The sequence below is a fragment of the Pelodiscus sinensis genome, chromosome 1 (assembly GCF_052426305.1).
Source record: "Pelodiscus sinensis isolate ZL-2025 chromosome 1, ASM5242630v1, whole genome shotgun sequence".
Classification (NCBI taxonomy): domain Eukaryota; kingdom Metazoa; phylum Chordata; order Testudines; family Trionychidae; genus Pelodiscus; species Pelodiscus sinensis.
In genome coordinates, this window is record NC_143052.1 from 185,555,909 (window position 1) to 185,567,847 (window position 11,939).

At 37.8% G+C, this 11,939-nt stretch overlaps 1 long non-coding RNA gene across 1 annotated transcript; it reads right to left on the reverse strand.

Annotated features, from left to right (window-relative positions):
- Window positions 1-2,351: 2,351 nt before the first annotated feature.
- Window positions 2,352-8,993, reverse strand: LOC106731971 (uncharacterized). Its single transcript, XR_001368213.4, has 3 exons — window positions 8,366-8,993; window positions 4,834-4,916; window positions 2,352-2,554 (listed from the first exon to the last, which is right to left on the reverse strand). It is a non-coding gene; the product is annotated as an uncharacterized LOC106731971 (long non-coding RNA).
- Between the last annotated feature and the right edge of the window lie 2,946 nt (window positions 8,994-11,939).

Below are 11,939 nucleotides of genomic sequence, written 5' to 3' on the forward strand. Positions count from 1 at the left end.
CTCCTAATATATATATAATATAATACTCTCTCTCTCTCTCTCTCTCTCTCTCTCTCTCTCTCTCTCTCTATATATATATATATATATAGTTTCCCCTTAGAACATATTTGGAAACAGCTGTCATGAACACAAGATAACTACTACCCATTTAGGTGAGCTCAGCAAAAGATCCAAAGTCAGTCATTGCAGATCTTGTAGAAAGTGTACACATGTTCTTTTGAGTACTACTAAGTTTTCAGTGTAATGGAATCACCCATGACAGATAATGGATTTCAACTCTTTAATGAGATCTCTGGAAAAATACGGTAGAGTTTCATAGGATAGTTGAACATCCCTTCCTCGCAACCTCTTCCCTTTCTGCACCTCACCTCCCACCCAGATCCTGCACTTCATCCCTATCCCACTCAATGGCAGCCCTGTCACACACACCGAACCCCTCATTTTGTCCCCACCCCAGAGTTTCAGGGGGTCCATATAATCCACTAACTCCAGCCGCCCAGAAAAGTAAATCTGGCCTATGGGAAACCCTGAACCTCAGTCCTCCCTGTCGCTTGCTCCATGAGGCTAGAACACCAGAGGAGTGAGGTATTTCAGTTGTGGCCATATCAGTGAGGGATGAGGGGTTTTGGAGGAGTTTGTTTGCTTCTCACTTGTGTGGTCCCCAACTGATTTTTCTGTGGGTCAATTACCCTCAACCCAAAAAAGGTTCCCCACTCCTTCCATCAATAAAGAAAACTTTGAAACCTTTTGTGTTGGACATAATATTTTATTTTGTTTAAAATGAAGTTTGATAAACTAACATGAGAAAGTTAATACACTTAATCTGTTTAATAATTTAAGTTAAACCATTCTCCCTAGATGCAGCTGGTTCAGAAAATATGGTCAGTGTACCCACACTGCCCCTGTCCCTCCCCTCCTCTCCTCTCCTTCCCCCAGCACACAGAACAGTGAATAAATTGAATCTTGGCACGCCACTTCTGAAAGGTTGCCACAGCACAAGTTCTTTTTAGTGTCTATGTATGGCTACAAGGATGAATTCCAATCCTCCCCTGGCTGTTGCAATGTAATACATTAGCTGTCAAAGATATCCTTTGGTGTCATCACTGAAGAAGACAGTTTGTAACCCCTGAAACAGCAAATCTTGCTGGGGATAACAAAACCATATGGCTATTTATGGAAGAAACTGTACATTAACTTTTTAAAAGTATAAAAAAACTAGCAGAACCTTCAAGACACCTCACAGATGCAAATGAGATTCTCAGGCACAAACCCTGCATTGTGAGGCAATTCATGAAACTTTGGTAAGCACAGTGAGAGATCTAAAACCCATCACACTGGATAAAAGATAAGAAGCAGCTGGTAATGATGACCAAATGTTAATATAATAATTTGTTTGAATTCAATAGCAGTTAAAGAGCAAATGACCTGTTCTCAATGAAATCAACAAGAAAGGGGGAGCATTCAGCATTTGGTTGGATCAGCATCCTTATGCTTTCTTTTGCAGTGCATATTTTGGGATTTTTTTCACTTTAAATTTTTCAGAACTGACAGCACATAAAAACAATCAGTTACTCACTTAGCTCTAACAGAAATTTCTATGTTCCTAAGTTTGTTTTGCCACTCTAATCTCAGAATAATTCATGAATGTGGCATGGCCGTGTGAGACTGAGGTAACCAGTAAAACAGGAGATTCTGAAGAAATTGCTCTTGAAGTAATCCATAATTTCATAAGCTAATGACAGAAGTGTTATATCTAGAAGCAAGCTTTGAAGAAACTCCTGCATTAACGTGTCTCTCATGTGAAAAAGGGCAGAAGTCAGGCTAAGAAGAATTTGAATTAACAAGGAAAAATAACTGATTGTGTGGGGAAGGGCTGGGGTTCTGATAACCTAGTTGCTTTAGCACTCAGGGCTACCTACTCAACATCAATTATAATCCCTTTCTAAAACAAACACTGGAAAAAGATGAAAGCTCTATCTATAAAGGTTTGGAGCATAACAATACCAGCCCAGAGACAGAGATATTATTATAAAAGAGACCTTATACAGTGGGAATAATATAAACAAAATGGATTAAGTGTTTACAATAGTTCTTTGAGGGAAAGCAATGATCCTCCTGTTGGCATTACATGAAAATGATTTTAATCACTCTAATGGGGGAGATGGATGCCTTGTGAAAGAAAAATTCCATAAATGTGCTTTTAGGAGGTAAATTGTTCTCCCTTTCTCTCTTTCCCATGTAGAAAGCCTCTGTTCAAAGATTTGACACAAAAAAGGGAACAATTTGTGCAATGTACTGTAGTATTGAGATTTCGAACAATTTCTTGTTGTTGAAAGAGGAGGGAAGAAACAAAGAGACATGCTAAAGCAGAACTACATTTAAAAAATAAAACAGGGTAAAATACAGAGAGCAAGTTGTTCTAAATCTTTGAACTCATTAAGGTGAATTTTATTAAAGAAGTTTCATTCAAAATATTTTCTGCAGATGGAGATAATCAGTTTCATATATAAATGCTCTTGATGGTTTCTATGCCTTTGTTTTTTCTGTGTGAAACCTGAAAAAGCAGAAAGAGAGTCATGTTGTTAATCACCATACCTCACAGAGTCAGGTGTTTGCCAATGATACTCTTAACCTCAAGGAGCTATGCTACCTGAGCAATGAAAGTATGGAGGATCAGACTGACCCTCCTTAGGACCTGACCTTCCCTTTCCTATGAATTCACAGGAGACATTTCTGTTTCATACAGGATAGAAGATAAGTTTTAAGTTTGGCAAAGTCTACTGCTTCAATGAATCAAGACTAGTCAAAAGGTCATTTAGAGAGTTTTGTGTGAAGTTAGTCACGCTTGTAATCAAATAATGTTTCATTAGTAGACTTTGCTTAGCAAACACACACACACAAGAAAATGAGAAGCGCCTGCAATACATGTGTGTCTGGCTACAACCCTGAGTTGCACGTGAATTTGGCACATCATATTTTGCTAAATACATTTCTTCATGAAAGTGCCTAAAAGGGGATTTTAAAAATATATATAACCTGGGAAAATGTGATTTCACAATTCTGTATTTCGCCTATAGCAGGCAGTATTGCCATCAAATACATAAAACAGAGTATAATGCTGGCCTTGAAGAGCAAACTTCTGAACCCATATTGAGTTAAACAGAATTAAAGATATAACTCAAGGTAGAATTTGGCCTTTGCTGTTACAGGTGGCACTTCAGTTGTCAATGTCTGCATAGCTGTTGTTAGGCAAAGAAGATTCTAAGACAAGCCCCAGTGAACAAAGGGAGTCTTCTCATTTACCTCAAAATAGTTCTAGAGCAAGAGCTGAAGGAGGGAATTATTTTCCTCTTTTATTTTAAATTGTATTTATCTATCATTTCAAGAAACTTTCCTCATTTCTTTTTGCAGCTTATATGGTACTGTAAACAGATTATAAAGTTTGCATTTTCACATGTGAATAGCAATTTTTGCTCTGGATTTTACCTCTTCACGCAACCAAGCAACCAAGCAAAACAAACAAACAAACAAACAAACAAAGTCATTGATTATAGGTGACTATAGAAATAAGTCTTATGAAACTTATTTATTCAAATATCCTTAACAAAAAATCCTAAACCTACTGTAAATATATAAACAGATCTACAAATGCATTAGGAGATGAATACATTACAGACGGCACTATCATGATTCCTCACAATAACATTATTCTTGCTTCTTATGTACACCTATAAAAATGGCACCACCATATGAGAGACTCAAAGCAAACACTTGCACCTTTGTGTAGGGGTTAATTGCAGAATAATTTTGTATGTGCAAAAGCATAGGGGCGGTGAGGCATGCATTTCCCCTTCCCCTATATCTGATAAGCCAAAAGCAAGCCTCTAGGAACACATGCCATTTAAGATAAGCGGTGGTGCCATTGTAGGAAGAACAAGTTATAGATAAGGGCAGGAACACATAACAATCTTGTTTACTTAGATGTACTGATCATGTAAACAAGGTCAAAGGACAAGTAGTACCAGATCGTTAGTTAACAGCTGAGCCATACATTAGCAAGTAATACGTAACCCCCAGAAATTTCCAAACTGCAAAACAAGGTAGAGACACTGTATTTAAAGCTGCACCACAGTATAGCAATTTGAACTTCACTGACGCATTCTGGTACCAGTGCCTCAGAAGCCTAGATAACCTCCTGCTTGTCCACAGCTGAAACGGAGTCTCCAGCTTGCAGAAGGGACGTAAGACGCTGCTTTTCTGTTCTTTTAATTAAGGGGTACAGCAGAAAACTGTCAGGAAATAAACTGCTTGTGTTTGACAGATGCTTGTGCAGTGTGTTTTGTACTTAGAGAACCCAGTATTAGACCGGAAACTTACTCTTGCTGGCAACACTTTGTTCCTCATTGCAAAGATGCCCCCCTCCATGTTCAGTGCACTCCTAGTCAATAGTAGCAATCTTAAGACTAGATCAGCTCTTTTAACAGCTACTTACTCAGAATATAATATTGAAAAAGTGAATCAGGTGGAATGTATCCATTTAATATATTGCAGTTTGTCACCATTGAGAAAAAAACAAAAACATGGCATGTAAAGGATAGTAAATTAATAGAGCCAACTGTTTTAAAGGTGCAATTCAGCCAATCAGTAGTAAGTTACAGAGAAATGAGAGGAATGTTGAATACAGTGTTGTCACAGTCCATAAATGCTATCAGTTAAATCAGTCTGTCTTTTACTTCTATTATGCATGCTGTACTATTGCTATCAATGAGCATGGATCTTTTTTCCCCCTCTGTTGTTTCACTGTCCTTAAAAATAAAGTCACAGGTAGCTTACCTCTTAAAGATTTTCTTTTCAGAAATGATTTTTAGAAGGTGAAAACAGTTTCCCTGCATGACCTCTCTGGCCAGCTTGTTGGTCTGAAAACATATGGTTTGTTTGGCTTGGCTTTATATAACCTAATACTTTATTGTAAAGGTTCAAAGCTGCATGGATGCGTCTAACACCTTTCCCACATATAGGTTTCTGTCCACTCCATAGCAAAACCAAAGGGTGTAAATTCGAACAATATATAGTTTCCATTGTTGGCCATTTTATGTCCTACTCTATCTAACTTCCTAGAAACAAAGACACATAATTTTCTTATTTCTGTCTTGTGTGGCTAGAAAAGTAATTTTCACATAGGGTAATTGCTAGGGTAGCCTGACATCTGTAATCATGTGATCTCCCCCCCCCCCAATAATTCTGGAAGCCAAGATATGATATGGACATGCAAAAAAAGAATACTGATGTAGAATCATAAGGCTCTTTTCGGACAGAGATGGATTGGATTTGAATAGGGTATTTAATCAATCTATAGGAGATTGATTTCAGAGATGCTGAGCACATACAACTTCAGCTAAAGTAAATGGAAGCATAAATAGAATTACCTTTGTCAAAATATTTGGTCATTATCACCAAATGTATAGGAATTGTGCACTGAAAAATACACAAAATCTATTCAGAATTTCATGTCTGGAATAATGTTTTAAAATGCTTATATGGCAGGCAGCCATTGATGTTCATGATCCTTAACACATTTTGTACTCTATGACCTACTCAGAGATTTACAGATAACTGGAGATTATTTTTTCCCTTTCTCTAGCATTTGAGGGCATTATAGCTCATAAAAGCTGATGCTCTAATACCCTAATAAATTTGTTAATCTTGAAAGTGCCACTGTACTCCTTGTTGTTTCTGAAAATTCATTTTCTCCAAGATCAGAAGGGACCACAGTGATCAGCTAAGCTAACCCTATATAATACAGGCCATGAAGTTTCTCAAAACAATTCCCAGACGACAAAGTCAAGAAAAATATCCAATCTTGGTTAAAATTTTAGTAATGGAGAATCCCGCACCACCCATGCTAAATTAATACTACCCCCATCCTGAAGCATAAAAAGGGTAAACTGTGCTATAAACTGAGATTATGTCAAATGTATGCCTTATTGCTGATCTGAATTTGTCTAGCTTCAACTTGCAGTCATCAGATCATGTTATACCATTCTCTACTAGACTGAAGATATTGTGGAGCTGATAACTAGCTGTCCCAGGTCACAACCTCAAAGAAGTGTTATGTATGCATGGTTCATGGGAAGCAGAAGGCTAACTTCAAAGTGCAGGTCCTTGGGTGTCCCGCAGTGGGTTATCTACAGACATATATTGTGCTAGGAACACCTGCCAAATTATTTTCAGCTTGTCTTCCTATAGAGAAAGATCTATGAAATACTGGAACCTGGGAGTGATTCTTCATCTCAGGATTGCTTGGGTTTTCACAGGAGAAACTTTATGCAGTTGGGATTTTTTGGGAAATCCCAAAGCAACTTATGGAAAGCAAACAAACATAGCTGTATCATTTTGACTACAACTCTGGTAACATAGTTTATTTGCTTAAACATCTCAATTTTTTTTCTCTTCACTAATCAATCTATATTATAGTTAATGCTAAAATATACCATTGGTATCCTTATGCAGTACAGCTGTTTGAAATTTGAAGTTAAATCAGTCTGTCTTTGACCTGTGTTATACAAGAAATCAGACTTACAGCTAACTTTTAGCTTACATAAACTTTCTGACCAAACTCTCTCAGTTAGAATTCTCCTACAGGTTGAACTTCTCTGGTCCAAGACTCTCTGGTCCAGCAACATCCATGGACCAGCAGGATCAGAGAGCCCTAGTGAAGAGAGGAGAGCCCTGGTGGCCCTAGCAGCGGTAGAGTCTGGGGGCAGGAGGAGACCATACGGGTCTGCTGATGGACCATGGGAGAACTTGGAGTCCATCAGCAGAGGGGCAAAATTGACCTTCCCTGGTGTGGCAAACTCCTTACTTTGGCTCAGGTCCTGAGAGTGCCAGACCAGGATATCCAAACTACTTTTCTTTTCAACTAAAAGTAGATAACCCCACAGAGTCAATATTTATCCAACTTCACCTACAAATACATTTTTTAACATTTTAAGTGGCAGTTATTAATTTCCACTGTCATTTAATTTTCTTGTTTAACATGAGTCTTATCTGAATTCATTGCACTTAATATTTCCATTGATTTTAATGACTATTATTAGAATGGGTCCTGTCCTGCAATTCTGCCTCTGTGTACAAATATGCATGTGTTGTATCTAGTCTCATTAACTGTATGAAGTAGCCTGAGGTAAAGGATTATGAGAGCAGATAAGCAAGCAAGTACTGCTTGACAGTTACTACTGATCATGTAAAAAACAAGAGGATCTTTTTATAATACCATCAAAATAATTTTCTCCTTTCCCCAGTCAAATCTTTACCTCACTGAGAAGACATGTACTAATGAAAAAGTTGCTTTCTGTGGTTCACACTGTCTTTATTAGGCATTCATTCATCAGTATAATATTCAAAGTTACAAAAAATGTAGAAAATGGCTCCTTTGGAAAACGCGTAAAAGGTCAAAATTTTAATCACCAAATTCTACTATCTATGTTTCTTTTCTTTGAGTCTTTCACTGTGCTCTCATTACCAGTGAAGGAGGAAGTCAAAAGGGTTCCTAGAGCTATGTAAACCTCCAACACTATCCCTAGTAACCATTAATAATTTCTGATAATACGCATTTTGATGACCCACATAAATAGTTAGTATCATAGTTTTGCTGGATACCAACACTGAGTAGAGGATTCCCTTCCCAGCACTTTTAAATAAATATTTAGGGCAAATAGCAAATAGGTAAAATAGCAAATGATATTGAAGCTTTCAGTGATAATTACAATAATAAAGTGACACATTTACTAATCATTCCCTTCAATATCTTCAAATAGCAACTATTATATGGAGATAATCTATTTTTTTCTGTCAGAATAGGGAGTTTTTGCAATAATACTTTCACCACTTTTCTAAGACACAATTTTTTTTGTGGAAAATTTGCTTTGAAGAAGCAAGCCCCTGTATCACAATCAATCAACAGCTCTAGTCAAAATTAAAATGATGAACAATTATGTGAGTACTCTTTCTCTCATGTATATCTATGTTTTTATCTATAGCTATACATTCTGTAAGCAAGACAAATATACTAGATAGTCTCATAAACCCTGGTCTTTGGGTATATTGAAGCTACAAGAGGAGAAATAGTGGTGGCGGGGAAGTTGTGTGCAGGTATGTTTGAGAGGCGAACCCCTCCCCAAAACAGTATCAAAGCCACCTTAAGGTAAACTATTAAATGTATGCACATTCTCTTGGCTCTGAAATCCAGAGAGCACTATGAAGTTACATACACTAGGTTAACACTAAGCCAGTTAACAGTAATTATACAGTCTCCATTGCTATGGGAAAAAACGGATACAGTAATCTGCAAAAAGTTAATACATACAAAATCAGCAGCCATTCCTACTCCATTTGATGACTATCTCATGTTCTCTCTTGAGTTATCATTCCATCTCCTGCACTTTCTGCTTTCTTCTCTTCCCTGTGATTCACTCCTTCCCCACCCAGTGCCTCCTTAGGCTTTCTCCTCACTGAGTACCTCTCCATTTCCTTCTCATCCAATAGGTCAAAAATACATTGTTGGGGTACTGAAGCCAAAACCACAGATTTTTGGCAGGAAGGAGGAAGCAGGAAGCCCCTAGAAAATGCTTCCAAGCTTCATTTGCATAAGACCACTTGTGATCAGTACCAAAGGAGCTACAGACAACTTGATAGCTTTGTATTCTAAGGGGAAAGAAAGTTGGCATTTAAACCATCAAGCAGTTGGACAGCCAGTCCGACAATAAGTTTAGCAGATATATTACTAGTAGCAGAAAAAAAATTGTTCAAGGATCTTACAATATAAAATGTAATTCAATGTCATGTCTTCAGCACTGGATTCTTACGCCAAATTTGACTAAAGGAACAATTGCAAGAATCACAAATCTTGTAGTTATTAAACTTTCGTTATAGACGTGAGAGTTTTAGTAATGTCTAAGATGGTTGTGATAACATTAATAAAAACCTTTTCCTGATTGCTCTCCATGCACTTCTCACCGCATTCCTTTTATCTTGCAATAGTCACATACACTTAATCACTTTTTATATTAATATATTTAAACTTCATTTCTACTTGCTTTCTGAATAAAATCTTAGAAACACATAGGTGCTGAAAACTAGTTATTTGGCACTTATCTGAATTAGATTCAGGTGGGAAATTGGCAAGGTGTAATTTAATTGAATATTATAATTGCGAACAGCTTAGTTCTAATAATGAAACAGTATTCTCAGTGAACATTTGGTTTACACTTAAAATTGAAACTGGCAACTTCTAACTCTTTGCTAATGTGAAAGCAATTAAAATTTTCTAGAAATAAGACCTTCTCATTTCTGGACACCACATACCTTGGCTGATTTTCTGTCCAGATTCCAATGTGAAGAACTTCTATGATGGGGTGTCTCTGTAAAGGCACTAGATTATAACTTTGACTCCCCAGCATTGATGGATTTTCATCTGACACACAAGTTAGCATGTGGAGCAGATTGTCACCCCACTAATAAAGAATGTTGTTTTATAGTTCTTCACTCAAGCAAGACAAAGACCAAATAAGACATTGATTATAGAGGGTGGAGCAGACTGCTGGAGCTGTGCTAAGAAAGGAACATTCACCCCATGCTACTGTGTGTGTACGTGCACGTGCATTTGAACTCCTATGTTTTCTTCTAAAGTAAGACTTTATTACTTGCCAGCAGAGACACTGGCTTCTGAACAGTAGCTTACACATTGTATCAGCTCACAAGCAAATAGAAACTCTTTGCTAGTATAAACTTAAAAAACAACATATAGTCCTGCAGCACCTTAGAGACTAACAAAACATGTAGATGGTATCATGAGCTTTCGTGTGCACTTCTTCAGAAGTGGGTTGTGCCCACGAAAGCTCATGATACCATCTACATGTTTTGTTAGTCTCTAAGGGTACATCTACACTAGCCCCCAGATAGATCTAGGGAGGCTAATGAGGACGACCGAAATTGCAAATCAAGCCCTCCTGCAATCAAGTTAACCAGCTAATTCGATTTAGGGGCTTTAAATCGGAATCCCGTTTCACTGTCGCATGTAGACATGGGCAGTTACTTCAGGCTAGTCAAGTTCTAAAATGGCTACCGGCCGGGAACATGCAAATCAAGCTCAGGATATTTAAATCCCGGGCTTGATTTGCAATTTTGGTCACCCTCATTAGCCTCCCTAGATCGATCTAGGGGACTAGTGTAGATGTACCCTAAGGTGCTGCAGGACTAGTTGTTGTTTTGTACTTTTTTTTCTATTACAGACTAACATGGCTACCCCTCTGAACCATTTGTTAGTGTATGCTCCTACATTATTTTATGTGCTTCACTCACTTTTTACTCCTCTCAATCTGATCAATAGTCCTTTTTTAGCTTGTGTATTTAAATAAAAGAGCCACTAACTAAATTGGTCATGCTCCTTTTTTACAACAGAAAGCAGGAATTAAAAATATGAAGCTTTAAAAATTTCCACCTTAGATGCCACCTACAGGGAATTTGAGCTGAAACATCAAATCAGAATGAGAGCTTAACAGAAGTTCAGATTTTGATGTGAGCTTCTCAAGCAGGGTGCATCTCTAATCGTACCAGTATCAATCAGGGTGTGACTAGACTACATGCCTCCATCAACGGAGGCATGTAGATTAGCCAGATCGGCAGAGGGAAATGAAGCCGCGATTAAAATAATCGCGGCTTCATTTAAATTTAAATGGCTGCCCCGCTCTGCCGATCAGCTGTTTGTCGGCAGATCGGGGCAGTCTGGACGCGCCGCGCCGACAAAGAAGCCTTTCTTGATCGGCACAGGTAAACCTGGTTTCACGAGGCATACCTGTGCCGATCAAGAAAGGCTTCTTTGTCGGCGTGTCACGTCCAGACTGCCCCGATCTGCCGACAAACAGCTGATCGGCAGAGCGGGGCAGCCATTTAAATTTAAATGAAGCCGCGATTATTTTAATCACGGCTTCATTTCCCTCTGCCGATCTGGCTAATCTACATGCCTCCGTCGACGGAGGCATGTAGTTTAGACGTACCCTCAATGTGTATATAAACATTGCATGTAGCAGCTACCAGAGCTGGTCATTTGACTAGGATTCCTTATAATTATGGGGCTATGCGAACTGTATTCTGAAATCAAGTGTTCTCCTATTTTTGTGGTCATTTTAGATGAAAATCAAAAGCAATGAGTTTAAACATCTGGTTTACCTATAAGCTTGAGAGCAATATTTCAGATTAAACTGTAGTGCTCGCAAGTTTTTGCTAAATTGATGAGTCTAAAGTTAAAAACTTACAAATTAAAGAAGCAGTGAAGCATGGATTTTCAGAATTAGGTCTCCTTAAAGACTGGGAAGAACTAAAGAATCAAGTCTTCATAAAATCATTTAGGTATTGTTTTGGTGAATTCACGTGAAAAGAATTATTTTTAAGGCTACAACTGTTTAAAATCTGAGAGGTTATCTAAGTCTTTTGAATCTTAGCACTATTTTACTTTGCCCAGTTTCCAGAATAGTAGAAACTACCAGTATTTAATGACTGTAATGGAATTTTTGAAGCACCTTTATATGCTGTACAGTTAAGTAACAGAAGATGTAAATATTTGACATTTCTAAAGATGTTCACTTAAAAGTCCTGGAGACATTAAGCAGGTGGTACTTGGGAGAACGTCTCAGATTAAACAAAACTAACATCAAAATCCATATGGATGCAGAACATTTCTGGTGAGAAGAAAAACATTTTAAATCCTCCTACCCTTTTTTCTAGAATCTATCTTAGGAGTCCATTTAGACAGACGGTAATAAAGCCAGACATTTTAAAAATCAGCAGGTCCAGATAACTTGCATGCAATCATTTTAAAAGAACTGGAGGATATGTTCACTGGACTATTCTGTGTTGCATTCTGTGTAGGTAGCTATACCTTG